Source organism: Canis lupus, chromosome 4, assembly GCF_003254725.2.
Source record: "Canis lupus dingo isolate Sandy chromosome 4, ASM325472v2, whole genome shotgun sequence".
NCBI classification, from domain to species: Eukaryota; Metazoa; Chordata; class Mammalia; order Carnivora; family Canidae; genus Canis; species Canis lupus.
The window spans coordinates 19,429,311-19,442,244 of record NC_064246.1 but is presented as its reverse complement, the minus strand read 5'-3'; the positions used below and the strand labels follow the sequence as shown (position 1 = coordinate 19,442,244).

Below are 12,934 nucleotides of genomic sequence, written 5' to 3'. Positions count from 1 at the left end.
AAATCATTCAAACTAGCCAATCTTAAACCCACTTTATTTTGAAACCAAAATAAAGACTCTAGCCTGTATTACCCCCTTGCTCCAGACAGACCCAGTGCCTCCTGCATTGCCTCTGCTGTGTGGCATGCCCTCTCCTCTTGGGAGCTGTGACTAACGGACTTTCCTTTCAGTGGCAATCTTCTGATCTGTTGACTTCCTCATACCTGAATAATAATAAAACCTACATTTTATTTATTTATTTTTTAAAGATGGATTTATTTATTTATTTATTTATTTATTTTTAAGTAGTCTCTACACCCAACATGGGACTCAAACTTACAATCCTGAGATCAAGAGTTACATGGTCCATCAACTGAGCCAGCCAGCCACCCCTAACACCTACATTTTATTTTTTAACTTAAATTAGTCAGCATATAGTATATCATTAGTTTCAGCTGTAGAGTTCAGTAATTCATCAGTTTCATATAACACCCAGGGCTTATCACACGACATGCCCTCCTTAATGCCCATCACTCGGCTACCCCATCCCTCTACCCACCTCCCTTCCTATGTTTGTTCCTACAGTTAAGAGTCTCTCATGGTTTGTCTCCCTCTCTGATTTCTTTCCATTCCTGTTTCCCTCCCTTCCCCTATGATCCTTTGCACTGTTTCTTATATTCCACATATGAATGAAACCATATATTTGTCTTTCTCTGGTTGACTTATTTTGCTCAGCATATACCCTCCAGTTCCATCCACATTGATGTAAATGGTAAGATTTCATCCATTTTGATGGCTCAGTAATATTCCATTACATATATCCACCACATCTTTTTTTATTTATAAATTTATTTTTTATTGGTGTTCAATTTGCCAACATATAGAATAACACCCAGTGCTCATCCCTTCAAGTGCCCCCCTCAGTGCCCATCACCCAGTCACCCCCACCACCCACCCACCTCCCCTTCCACCACCCCTAGTTCATTTCCCAGAGTTAGGAGTCTCTCCTGTTCTGTCTCCCTCCCTGATATTTCCTGCTCATTTTTTCTCCTTTCCCCTTTATTCCCTTTCACTATTTTTTATATTCCCCAAATGAATGAGACCATACAATGTTTGTCCCTCTCCGATTGACTTATTTCACTCAGCATAATACCCTCCAGTTCCATCCACGTCAAAGCAAATGGTCCACCACATCTTCTTTATCCATTTTTATGTTGATGGACATCTCGGCTCCTTCCACAGTTTGGCTATTGTGAACATTGCTGCTATGAACATTTTGGGGTGCAGGTGCCCATTTGGAAGCATTTTCATATGCATATGTAGAAGCATAGGGGAAATGCCATATACTTAACTTAAAGAAAGAACACTATGGAAAGCATCTTTCTCTCTTCTTTCTTTCTTTCTTTCTTTCTTTCTTTCTTTCTTTCTTTCTTTCTTTCTTCTTCTTTCTTTCTTTCTTTCTTTCTTTCTTTCTCTTTCTTTTTTTCAAAGATTCTTTTATTTATTTATTTTTTATTGGGGAAAGTGTCTTTCAATTGACATCTTCTTTCATGAGATAGAAGCATAAAACCTACATTTTAAAACAGATCCCAGTGTTTTGATACTTTTATTATTTTTATAAAGTGACTAGTGCTCACCGGAATCTGACATTGCAGAAGGGTCATAACTAGGAAATGTTACAGCTGTGTGGTGGGTTTAAGCTGGAAAGATGAGAATCTCTATTTTTCCAGTGGCCAAACATCCCCCCCCACCATGAGAAATTCTCAAATGCTGTAGTAATAATAATAGATAATAAAAAAAGAGCGACTAAAAAATTGAAATATGAAGATATGGCCTCGTCAGCAGCAGGCTGGATGTTTTATAGAGACAATCTTGAGAAAAATGGTTAGAGGGATTTTGTTTTTGCTTTTGTTTTTAAATGAAGCTTAAATAGCACTGGGGGGAAAACAAAGAATAATTTAGAAAGACATTCTACGTGAAGGTGGTATTGATATATTAATATATGTTAGAAAAGAGTGGCTCAGGAAGCATCAATCTGCCTGAGCAGCGGTCATTTTTCAAGCCTGGATGAATGTAAATGAAAATCAAATTGTCACAAGTAGATCTGAACGATATATTGTCTAATTTTCATGGCAAAAAGAAGAACAAGGAAAGTAATAGATAAGAGTGTCTGTGAACCTCTTTGCCTGAATTTTAGAAATAAATTCATTTCTAACAAGAATCCACCCTCAAGTCAGTCTTGCAAAGGCATTGGGACTGTGCCATATTAACGTAAGTACTGAAAAAAATCCAAGTCATACATCTCACCCCTGAAGGGTTTGGCAAGTAGAAGCAGTAACTAACTGACAGTTGGTCCTGTGGACCTCCCATCATTCTCTTTCCTTATAAGTAACCTTTGTCATTATGCAGCGAAGGTTCCATACCTGCATTCCTTGTAATCCAGACTTTGTTGCTCTTTTTTATGGCCAAAGGCAGTGAATTCTACACCCTAAGAGCATTTGAGTAAGCAGAGGCTGTGGTCACAGGAATTATTACTGAAGCATCTTGAACTGTTAATAAAAATTCTATGAAGTCCAGTAGTTTCTAGAATATGGAGATAAGGACAGAGAGGAGACAGGAAGAGGAAGAAAAGAGTTTCCAAGAACTCACTCATTTGAGATGATACAAGGTCAATGAGCACTTTCACTTTTGCCCCTTCCTTTTTCCTGGAAATAGAATAGATTAGCAGAGAGGAGAGCTTCTTCTTTCTTTCTAGGGCATTTGTTTGTACTATACTACTATACTTTTATTTATTATCCTTTTCAGTTTTATTGAGGTTAGCTTATGTTTTTAGTGATCACAGTGGTCGGCCACTGTGATTTCTTGTGCCCAATTCCTGATACTTGCACAAAAGGCCTGACTCCTTTCTCTCAATTCTGCATGACGGTAGATGACTGGGACTAAGATCCCTGCTTTAGAAAATGTCATGGATACAAGATTTTCTTTGAAACATTTTTTTCCCGTAAAATCAAAAGATTGGAAATAATTTTAATTATCATAAATAGGGATTTGGTTAAATAAGTCATAGTCTTTTTATTCTGAGGCAGTGAGCTCTAGCTGCTGAGGGCATTTCAGTTAGCAGAGGCCGTTTTTAATGAGAAAGCTCTTTATACAGAAAGATGTTCAGGATATATTTTAAAATAACAAAGGAAGGTTCGGAACATTTTGTATAGTATGCTAACGTGTGTATAAAAGCTATGTATATTCTTGCATGTACATAAAGAAGGCATAGAAATAAATGATGAGAAACTGGTAATTGGTGGTGCACCAGACGTTGGTGGCAGGAGGACAGGGGGAGGAGGGAGTCATTGTGATTTTGAATCATGAAAATATATTATCTGTTCAGTAAGCAAATTAATATGATATAATTAAAAATTGGGATGGGGCACCTGGTTGAGCTCAGTGGTTGAGCATCTGCCTTTGGCACCAGGTGTGATCCTGGGGTCCTGGGATCAAGTCCTGCATTGGGCTCACTGTAGGGAGCCTGCCTCTCCCTACGTCTCTGCCTCTCTCTGTGTGTCTCTGTGTCTCTCATAAATAAATAAATAAAATCTTAAAAAAAACTGGGATGAACTGGAGTTGGAAGAAGGAATGTAACACAGGCTGGGAAATGATATTTGTGAAACCAATAATGAACTATAAAAGGCATAAAGCCCCGCTAGGAGAGAATGTCAAAGTAACCCCAAGCCTCCGAGAGAAGGGCCTCATAAAGTCCTGAACATGTCCCTGGCCAGAGCCAGCTCTGGGCAGCTTTGTACATCAACTCCCAGGGAACTTGCTCAGTTCAGAGAGACAGTCCAGCTCAGAGACACAATAAAGCATAGAAAGTTCCACTCCAGTAACATGAATTAAATAGCCTCTTTTATTTCTGTCCAGTGGCTCCCTCAGGATAATCCCAAATATCTTTATGAAGGACCTGCTCTGGGTAAAGAGGAAGTTAAGTAACAGCCTGCGATCTCATCTTCCGCTCCTCAGCAGCACACTAGCTGTGACCTGTTTTAAGAGTTAAGTGAGATAATGTATGTCAAGCACTTATCACAGTGCCTGGCCTATGGTTGGAGCTCAGAAAATGGCGTGAAGTGTCTCCACTAATGTATGTGTCTTAACATCTGGGAGATTAGTACCTTTTATATGGACACTGTATATTCTCATCTCTTGGAATGACTTGTGCTGTCAGGTAAATTGTGTCTAAAGTTCCCTCACTGGACAAATATTCTGAGAATCTTGTCTTAGATGAATATGTTTGGGATATTTCCTAAAAGTCTTTGGGGACAAATGTGGTGTGAAGGAACAAAGGACTCTGGAATGGGACCAGGGGACTTATGAGTTAACCAGGTGAAGGCTGTGGACTACCTCAGTACCCATGTGAACTTACCAACCCTCACTCTTCTCTATCCAAACAGCAGAGAGTATAAAGAGCATAAAGCCCATGGGCGATGTTCTCTGTCACTGGAGTCTTCTGAATGGCCTAGAGATGTCAAAGGAGACCTGGCCTTACTCTCATGCCTCCTGAGGCAGCCCAGTGCCAGAAAAAGCAGTGAAGGTAAATCTAAGTCTATCACATCCCATCCTTAGGTCTCAGAGTCCAATCTCTGAAAGTGTGTCCCCAGACCTAACACAGATCAGTAGATGTCAGGGAGAGTGGAGAGGAAATGGAAATAACTCACTTCCCATGACATCCAATCTATTAGCTTGGGTGAACCTGACTGATCAATTTTGTGTAGGCTGGGAAGGAATCTAGTCTTTAGAATAAGAGCTGAAAGCTCCTAAGTTTTTTTTTTTTTTTTTTTCCATCAGTGCTTCAAATAGAACACGTCATCTGAAAATTCCAGTATTGGAACTTCCATCTCTTTAACTCTGCAGGGGCTAGGGTTAGCTATCTCTACTAGTTGTTTGTATTCTAGTATGTAGAGAGGGCCCAAGAGCAGGTGTTCTTGGGAACATGGAACACTGGAGAGCAAGACCTCCAAAAGTGGACCTGGAGGGCTTGTCAAAACCAGAGGGACTTGGAATACAAGCTTTATACGTGTCCTATGCCAGCCGTGTCTCTCAATCCCTTTTCCACTGCCTCACTACACAACAATGCCTCCATTAATGAAACCTCTGGGGATGAAATTCCTTTACAATGAACATGATGTGTTAAAACAAAATAACAGCTTCATAAATCACACTAAACAGTACTGCAATATATCAGGTGGCTTAGCTGCAATATTCCCACTGATCTATGCAGTCAGAGCACAAATCTCTTCAGGCACAGTTTTGATTCATCTCCCAAAGTTGAAGGAAAGCAGAGTCTACCCACCCTCACTAGAGACTCTATTTCCCAGTACTTCAGGTATTCTGAGACCTCTTGCTCTCTGACTTTCCCAGACACAAAATTTGTTCAACAAAATTATTTATTGAGGGCTCATTAAATACAAGATAAGGAGATCTAGTGGTTAAATGCACATACACAATACACCCCATACACATGTTCACACGCAAGGAGAAACCAAGCAAATATTCATACTAATGTAATACATAGTATGGTAAGTGTTGTGAAAAAAAAAAAAAGAGAGAATAAAATGGTATGGAATCACATAAGAAAGGGACCTGACCAATTTAAAGGGGAGGATGACATTGGAACATGTGTTAAAGTCCTAAGCTGAGAAAGAGTTTGGTTTCTTCAAGGAACTAAAAGAAAGGACAATACATTTGGCTAGAGAACGAATGGGAGATACCTAATAGGTGTGCTGGTTGGATCACTGGAAGGCATGGATTCATGCTAAGGATTTTAGTCTGTGTTAAGAGCACATGGGAATCCCCAGAAGGGTTTTCAGGAGGCAGGTTATAAGATCAAATGTGCATTTTAAAGAAAAAAAAATTTTAATGGACAACAGATTGAAAGAGAGGAAGAATGGAAGACAAGAGACTGAGAAGTAGTGGAAGGAGTGGGGGAGGTCATTTGATTTAGACTGGGTGATAGAGGTAGATTTGGAACACAGTGGATTCTGAGTATACTCTGGGCAAACTTACTGGCATTTGAGTAGGATAGGAAATGTGGTGAAGAACAGGGAGTATCAGGGTGAGTCCAAGTGGGTGTGTCCAGCTCCATGGCTGGAGATGCCACTAACTGGGTGAAGAACATGGAGAAGGACTTGGATTTAGAAGGGAAGGAATGGGGATCCCTGGGTGGCGCAGCGGTTTGGCGCCTGCCTTTGGCCCAGGGCGCGATCCTGGAGACCCGGGATCGAATCCCACGTCGGGCTCCCGGTGCATGGAGCCTGCTTCTCCCTCTGCCTGTGTCTCTGCGCCTCTCTCTCTCTCTCTCTGTGACTATCATAAATAAATAAAAATTAAAAAAAAAAAAAAAAAAAAAAAAATAGAAGGGAAGGAATGATTATGAGTTCTGCATTTGAAAAAATTCACCTTAGTCTATTTACATTTAAAACCTTTGGATTCTGGGAAGTTTCAGGATTTATCTTTTATTTATACAAGTGAGTAGAGAAACATTTAGAGAAAAAGGAGACTTCGGTGTCATATTTATAACCTCCTCTGCCTTCTAAGGGGAGGCTTTGATGGCTGGGCACACTGATGCCAATGCACAGAGAATTGCTCTGTGCCATAAAAAAGTGAAAAAGTTGAGATCTGGAGGGGCAATTTCAGGATCATGCATTTTGTAAAGCTGGATTGGAGAAAGCAGGCTCCAGGGGACACGCAGGAATGTGAAGGGGTTAGAGGACTCGGGAGAAGAGAAACATGGAAAAGAGAAGTCAAAGTAGTGTCCTTCCTCTGAGGAATGCACTGCAGAACCTCTGCCACATCTCCCCTCTAAAATCCGCCATGGATTTTCCTCTCTCTGATTCTCTGTCATGGAGAGAGCTAAGATCGGGTTATATGGAGGCCAGAGTGAAAGTGAACCACTCTCAGGGAAATGGGCATGGGAGTTGACCCATGGAGAGGAAGGTGGTGCAGGTGCTTTTGCTTCCTGGCTCAAATCTGCTCTTTTAGTGCTAGAAGACAAGGGAATGGAAGAAAAAGTAAAAGAAGGTGAGGCAAAAATAAGAAAAGGGAAGGCAAGTAGGGATATACTGTTTTTTAAATATTTTATTATCTATTCATGAAAGACACAGAAAGAGAGGCAGAGACATAAGGCAGAGACATAAGGCAGAGGGAGAAGCAGGCTCACCTCAGGGAGCTTGATGTGGGACTTGATCGCCAGGCCTCAGGATTACTGACCTGAGCCAAAGGCAGACGCTTAACTGCTGAGCCACCCAGGTGCCCCCATTGTTGGGGTTCTGTTCTCTCTTCTCTTAAAAATTTTCTGAGAGGAGGATACTATATATTAACTCATAGACAAAGATTAATGTCTCTCAAGAGGAAAATGGCTGTTGTCCTCCTCCATCCCCTTTTCTGGGAGATTCTTAGGGCAGAGGGTGGTTTTGTGTGCTTAACTTGCATATTTATTTAGCTCTTCACCCCAAATTTATTGAGTGTCTTTTCTGTGCCAGGCAGGCTATGAAGATGAGAGACACGACCCCTTTATATATTTGCAGGGAAATAGCACTTAGTGGGGAGACAGGCAACCAGACAGAAATATTTCAACATGGTCTTTGCTATAATAGGGAATAGGAGAATATAAAAGGGTCTTATGAGTCAGCCTGGGGGATTGCAGGAATGCTTTACCCCCAAGATGATACTTGAAAAGAAAACATGAGTTTCTATCAGGTGATGGTGGGGTGAGGAGGGAAGATATATCTGCGGTTGGGGGGGAAGGGGAAGCCTGGGGCTGATTTAAGCAGAAAACTTACTGTAAGGATTTTGAATAGTTCATAGAATTACCAGGGAGGCTGCAAAGCTACTTTTGGAGAATGGGAGAGGAGTAAGGCACAGTCCAAGATCATTTCAGAATGACACCACAAAACCAGTCTGGTATAGACAGTAGTGTCACTGATGCTGAACCAATTGTAACCTTGGCCCTGCAGCTGTTAGTAATGCTTGTGGTTGCCACCAAGGCCTCTGCTTATCACCAGGTTGGATCCTCACCCTCCCTGCCTCTTTGCATTAATGACTCTGGTCTCTGGTTGAAAGTTGCAGGTGGGCACATCTGATTGTCTGCTTCCCTAGCTCCGAGGTTAATCCTGAAAAGTAAATATGTGTTTTTTTCAGCTTCTATGATGGGGCAGGAGGATGGATTGCAGCCTCATACCTAGATTCAAAAAGAGAGAAAGTCCTCTAACTAGAAGGGGAGTTCAAATGATGGGCGGCCCTATTTTCCTAATGAGGGGAGAAGGATGAAGGCAAGAGAAAAATATCCCAGGTACTTGTATGTGAATATGTAGAAAGGTTCAAAGGCATGACCTAGCATGCAGTGCTGGGAGGCCTGCTAATAACTCAAAAGGAGAAGGGAGACAGGGAAGGGGGCTGGGAAGGCAGAGAGGGGGACTTGTTTTGAAGGCTTTATGCCTACATGTTTGACTTCCCAGTTAGAGGGGTGTGGGTGTGGCAGATTCAGTTAGTTATCCACTCAGTATCCATGTGTCTTCCTTACCTCTGAAAATTCCAATTTTGATTTGGGTAGCTCTATACTCAGCTAGAGTTCCTTGTAGCTAGTGACAGCCATGTTACACAGTTCAAGTAAACGAGACACAAACTGAGGGTTCTTGTCTCTTCCTTTCCTAGCTGAACAGATGTGAGCTCTGGAGGTATAGCAACCATCTTAGGGTGAAGAGACAACAAGCAGGGGACCAGGCCTATGCATTAAAATGGCAGAACAAGATGATAGAAAGAGCGTTGTTCCCTCTGTCATCTGAGACTTGCCTACTTCCTGATTTCTTGAGACACGCCCTGTGTGTTTTTAAGTCACTAGAGTTGGATTTTCTGTTATTTGCAGCTGAAATGTGATCCTGACTGAAAGAGGGAAGGAGACCAGCTAGGAAGCCAATACAGCCATTGAGAAGTGACTTCGATGAGGGGGCCAGAAGAGGTAGGATTGGGCAGAGAGGATGGATTGAAGATGTGGATATGGTAAGTGTATATGTTCAGCCAGGTGTCACATGGGATGGGGGCAATGTGTGTGGAATCTCCTTCAGGCACCACAGAAAACTATCCCCAGCATTGAGATGTTAGGGAACTCCATAAGAGCACCTGGAAAGCCTGGAGTGGGAGGAAGATTGTGAAAGTGGGTGAAAAGGAGCAGGAAGGGGATGTGTACAGTCTCAAAGACTAACCTCCTACATTCTTTTATTATTAAAAAACACTCAGTCAAAATAAAAATTTTAGAAAACTCAGTTAAGCAAAAATGTATCTGTTAAAAATATTAAAATCTTCCCAGATTCCACTACCCAGAGATATCTAATGCTAACATTTTGATTATTTCTTTCCAGCCACCATTCAGTCTTTTCTCCCATTCATTCCACAAAAATGATTCTATAGATAGTTTTACAAAAATGTGATTTTATATATTGTTTTCCAGTCTGTGCAACATTTTGCATTTGGCAAAACTGAGAAGGTCTTTTCTGGTCATCACTGTCATTTTAGTGGCCACATGCAGTGTTCCATTCTGTGGATGTATCTGTCATGCTTTAGAAGTCACACTTTTAAACATTCTTATTTCCCATCTTCCTACCACTTTTGGATACAGTGGGGGGAACTGTTGATGTTGATTCTGGCATTGTAGAAGAAGTAGCTTTAGCCTTGGCATCAGGTTTGTTTTTTTAAATTTTTAAAAGTTTTTATTTTAATTCCAATATAGTCCACATACAGTGTTTTGTTTCAGGTGTACGATACAGTGATTCAACACTTCCATACATCACCCTGTGCTCATCTTTTTAACCCATCCCCTCATTTGCTATCAGTTTTAATATGATAGCTTGTTTGGGCTGTGATAGCTACAAAAATTGCGCCAGTATTTATTTTTATTTTGCCAACTTTTTTTTTTTTTTTTTTTTTCACATTGAGGAACAGAATTCTAAAACCATCACCTTGCCAGTTAGGACAAAGGAGGATTTTTGTTTTTTCCCTTTAGCGTAAACTGTGTACCTTTGCAGCACTCACATTTAATGGCTTTTCTTTCTTTTTTTTTTTTTTTTTCTTTAACATATTAAACGTCTCTGTAGGTGAGCCATTAAGCCAGCAGGAAGGGAATGCAGCAGTTAGAGCAAGGACTATTACTTAATAGCATATATTGAAAAAGGAAAAGAGAAGCCACCCGCTTCCGCAGCGAGCAGGGTTCGAACCTGCGCGGGGAGACCCCATTGGATTTCAAGTCCAACGCCTTAACCACTCGGCCATCGCTGCCACGGAGGCGAGGGAAACGCAGAGACACTTTAGTGCAATGCGTGCGCGCAGGCGCGCCACGGCCACCAAAGGGCGGAGCCGCCAAACTCCCCAGCTCGGTTCAGAGCCGTCAGGGGCCGTCCGCTCGAATTGCGTGAGGAATACCGTGAAAACAGAAGTTAACAGAAACTCCCTTAAGTAGTTTAAACTCCTCTAAGTAGAAGGTCTGGGAAACCTTTCTTCCCTTCGCTGAGCTCCGAAAATCGCAAAGTTGCTTGCCTAGTGGTGGCGGACCTGGTTTTTGCCCTCCCACTTCCTCGTTAGGTAATGGAGATTAGCCGTGAAACAAAGACCTATCCTATTCAGTGCTGCGGGCCTGCGCTCTGGAAAATTTCCGCCTTTCCGTGGGGGTGGCCGTGAGCCGTCGTCTTTGTGCGCAGGGGAGGGAGACGCGAGGGGCCGGGCCGCCGTCTGTGGCTTCTGCTGCCCGAGCCCCTCCCGGGCGGTCCTCTTCCATTCTTCCCCCGAGGGCCCTTTTCCTGCTGAGCCCTGCGGCGAGAAACCGGGCTCTAGGTGTGGTCTCAGCTCTCTCAAGTATTGAGGAGCCTTGCACGTGGTTTGAGAATCAAGTTCTGCGTATTAGGTCTGCTTTCTACCTTTAAATACCATGAGTCTTCTCCCTTGCAAGCGCTAGATCCTATTTTTGAGCTAACTCCGTTAACGTTCTCAGAACCGGCGGGTCCGGAGTACGACTCGGGAGACGGGCTCAGCGCGGCGGGCTCCGGGGCGCATGCGCAGCCGCTTCCCCGCGCGCGCGGACCCTCCCGTCCCTCCCACCCCTCACCTCCCCCACCCCCCACCTCCCACCTCCCACCTCCCACCTCCCACCTCCCACCTCCCCCCTGCAAGTTCTAGCTGTTGATGCACGATTTGGGTTAAAAAAAAAAAAAAGGAACCTTTCACAACATTTCTAAATTTCTTTTAAAATTCAAACTTTTACAATTCTAAAACTGTTCCTGGAAAGAAACTTCACCATCTAATCTCCCAGTGTGAAATCAGGTAGATGTGGTCTATGTACACAATGGAATATTACTCAGCCATTAGAAACGACAAATACCCACCATTTGCTTCAACGTGGATGGAACTGGAGGGTATTATGCTGAGTGAAGTAAGTCAGTCGGAGAAGGACAAACATTATATGTTCTCATTCATTTGGGGAATATAAATAATAGTGAAAGGGAAAATAAGGGAAGGGAGAAGAAATGTGTGGGAAATATCAGAAAGGGAGACAGAACATAGAGACTCCTAACTCTGGGAAACGAACTAGGGGTGGTGGAAGGGGAGGAGGGCGGGAGGTGGGGGTGAATGGGTGACGGGCACTGAGGGGGCACTTGACGGGATGAGCACTGGGTGTTATTCTGTATGTTGGTAAATTGAACAACAATAAAAAATAAATTTATTAAAAAAATAAAAGAAAAAAAAAAAAGAAATCAAGTAGGCAAATCCTTGCCTTCTGGAAACCTGAATGGCAAGGGACTCACGATGGGTGAATCTTCTTGAGACCTTTCAACACCGTTTCTCAGACCGAAATTATGGTGCTGAGGGTCTAAACTGATTTAATTGCGGAAGGGGAACAAAATACTTAAGAATTATATGATTTTTTTTTTTTATCTGGTTTGGGATTGTTTTTAGACTTTTTATCTTTTGTTTTTCATTTTGGCAAGGCCACAGGAACGGTCCCAGTTTCTCTATGACTACCATACGGGAACAGAGTTATTTCCAACGATCCCAGGCATAAATTTTATCATATATGTGAACTTTATTTAGCACTTTTCCAGTAGAGACTATCCAAGAAGAAATAGATTTCTGTTCTTTAATCCTTTTCTTGGATTCTACATGTACTCTGAGATAACCTATCATCTAATTATACTGTTTCATTAGTTGTATCTTGATTTGGAAATCTTTAAATTTTTTTTTTTTTTTCCTGTGGAGTTGAATGATAATATTCACTGGAAGTTGTTTCTCTTCCTTAACCCCCCTTCCCCTCTTAGGAATTCTCCTGATTTGCTTAAAAGCTTGACAGCAGGGACCGCGGGCTGGCTCAGCGGCTGGACGTCTGTCTCCAGCTCAGGGCCTGATCCCCAGGTCCTGGAATCGAGTCCCACATGGGGCTCCTCACAGGGAGCCTGCTTCTCCCTCTGCCAATGTCTCTGGCTCTCATGAGTGAATGGATAAAATCTTTAAAAAAAGAAAAGAAAAAAAAAGCTTGATAGTAATGGGAATTGATTATGGTTAAAATAGTTTAACCAAAAAAAATCTCAGAAGGTTTCATGCTCATTTTCTGGTTTAATTTTGGGGGAAGGGGAAGACTGCAAAGGCAAAGAATCTATTATAAAGTAAATGTGTATTTGGTGAGAATGACCGTGATTAATTTTTTTTTTTGCAAAATTTCAGAAGTGAAACATCTGCATTAATGTTTGATTTTCAGCTTGCTTGAGCTAATAAATGAAATTGCCTTTTTTTCTGATTTATCATATTGCAAAAATGAGCCAAGAGATAAAATTATGATAGGTTTTCAAAAAGTGTGAATTTACAAATGAATTCTTTTAGATGCAATCTTAGGTCTTTAGCATTACTGTGTAATGCAGTGAGTGGCAGC

At 41.9% G+C, this 12,934-nt stretch overlaps 1 non-coding gene across 1 annotated transcript; it reads right to left on the bottom strand.

The window, feature by feature from the left end:
- Positions 1–10,214: 10,214 nt before the first annotated feature.
- Positions 10,215–10,296, bottom strand: TRNAS-UGA (transfer RNA serine (anticodon UGA)). Its single transcript has one exon. It is a non-coding gene; the product is annotated as a tRNA-Ser (tRNA).
- Positions 10,297–12,934: the final 2,638 nt, after the last annotated feature.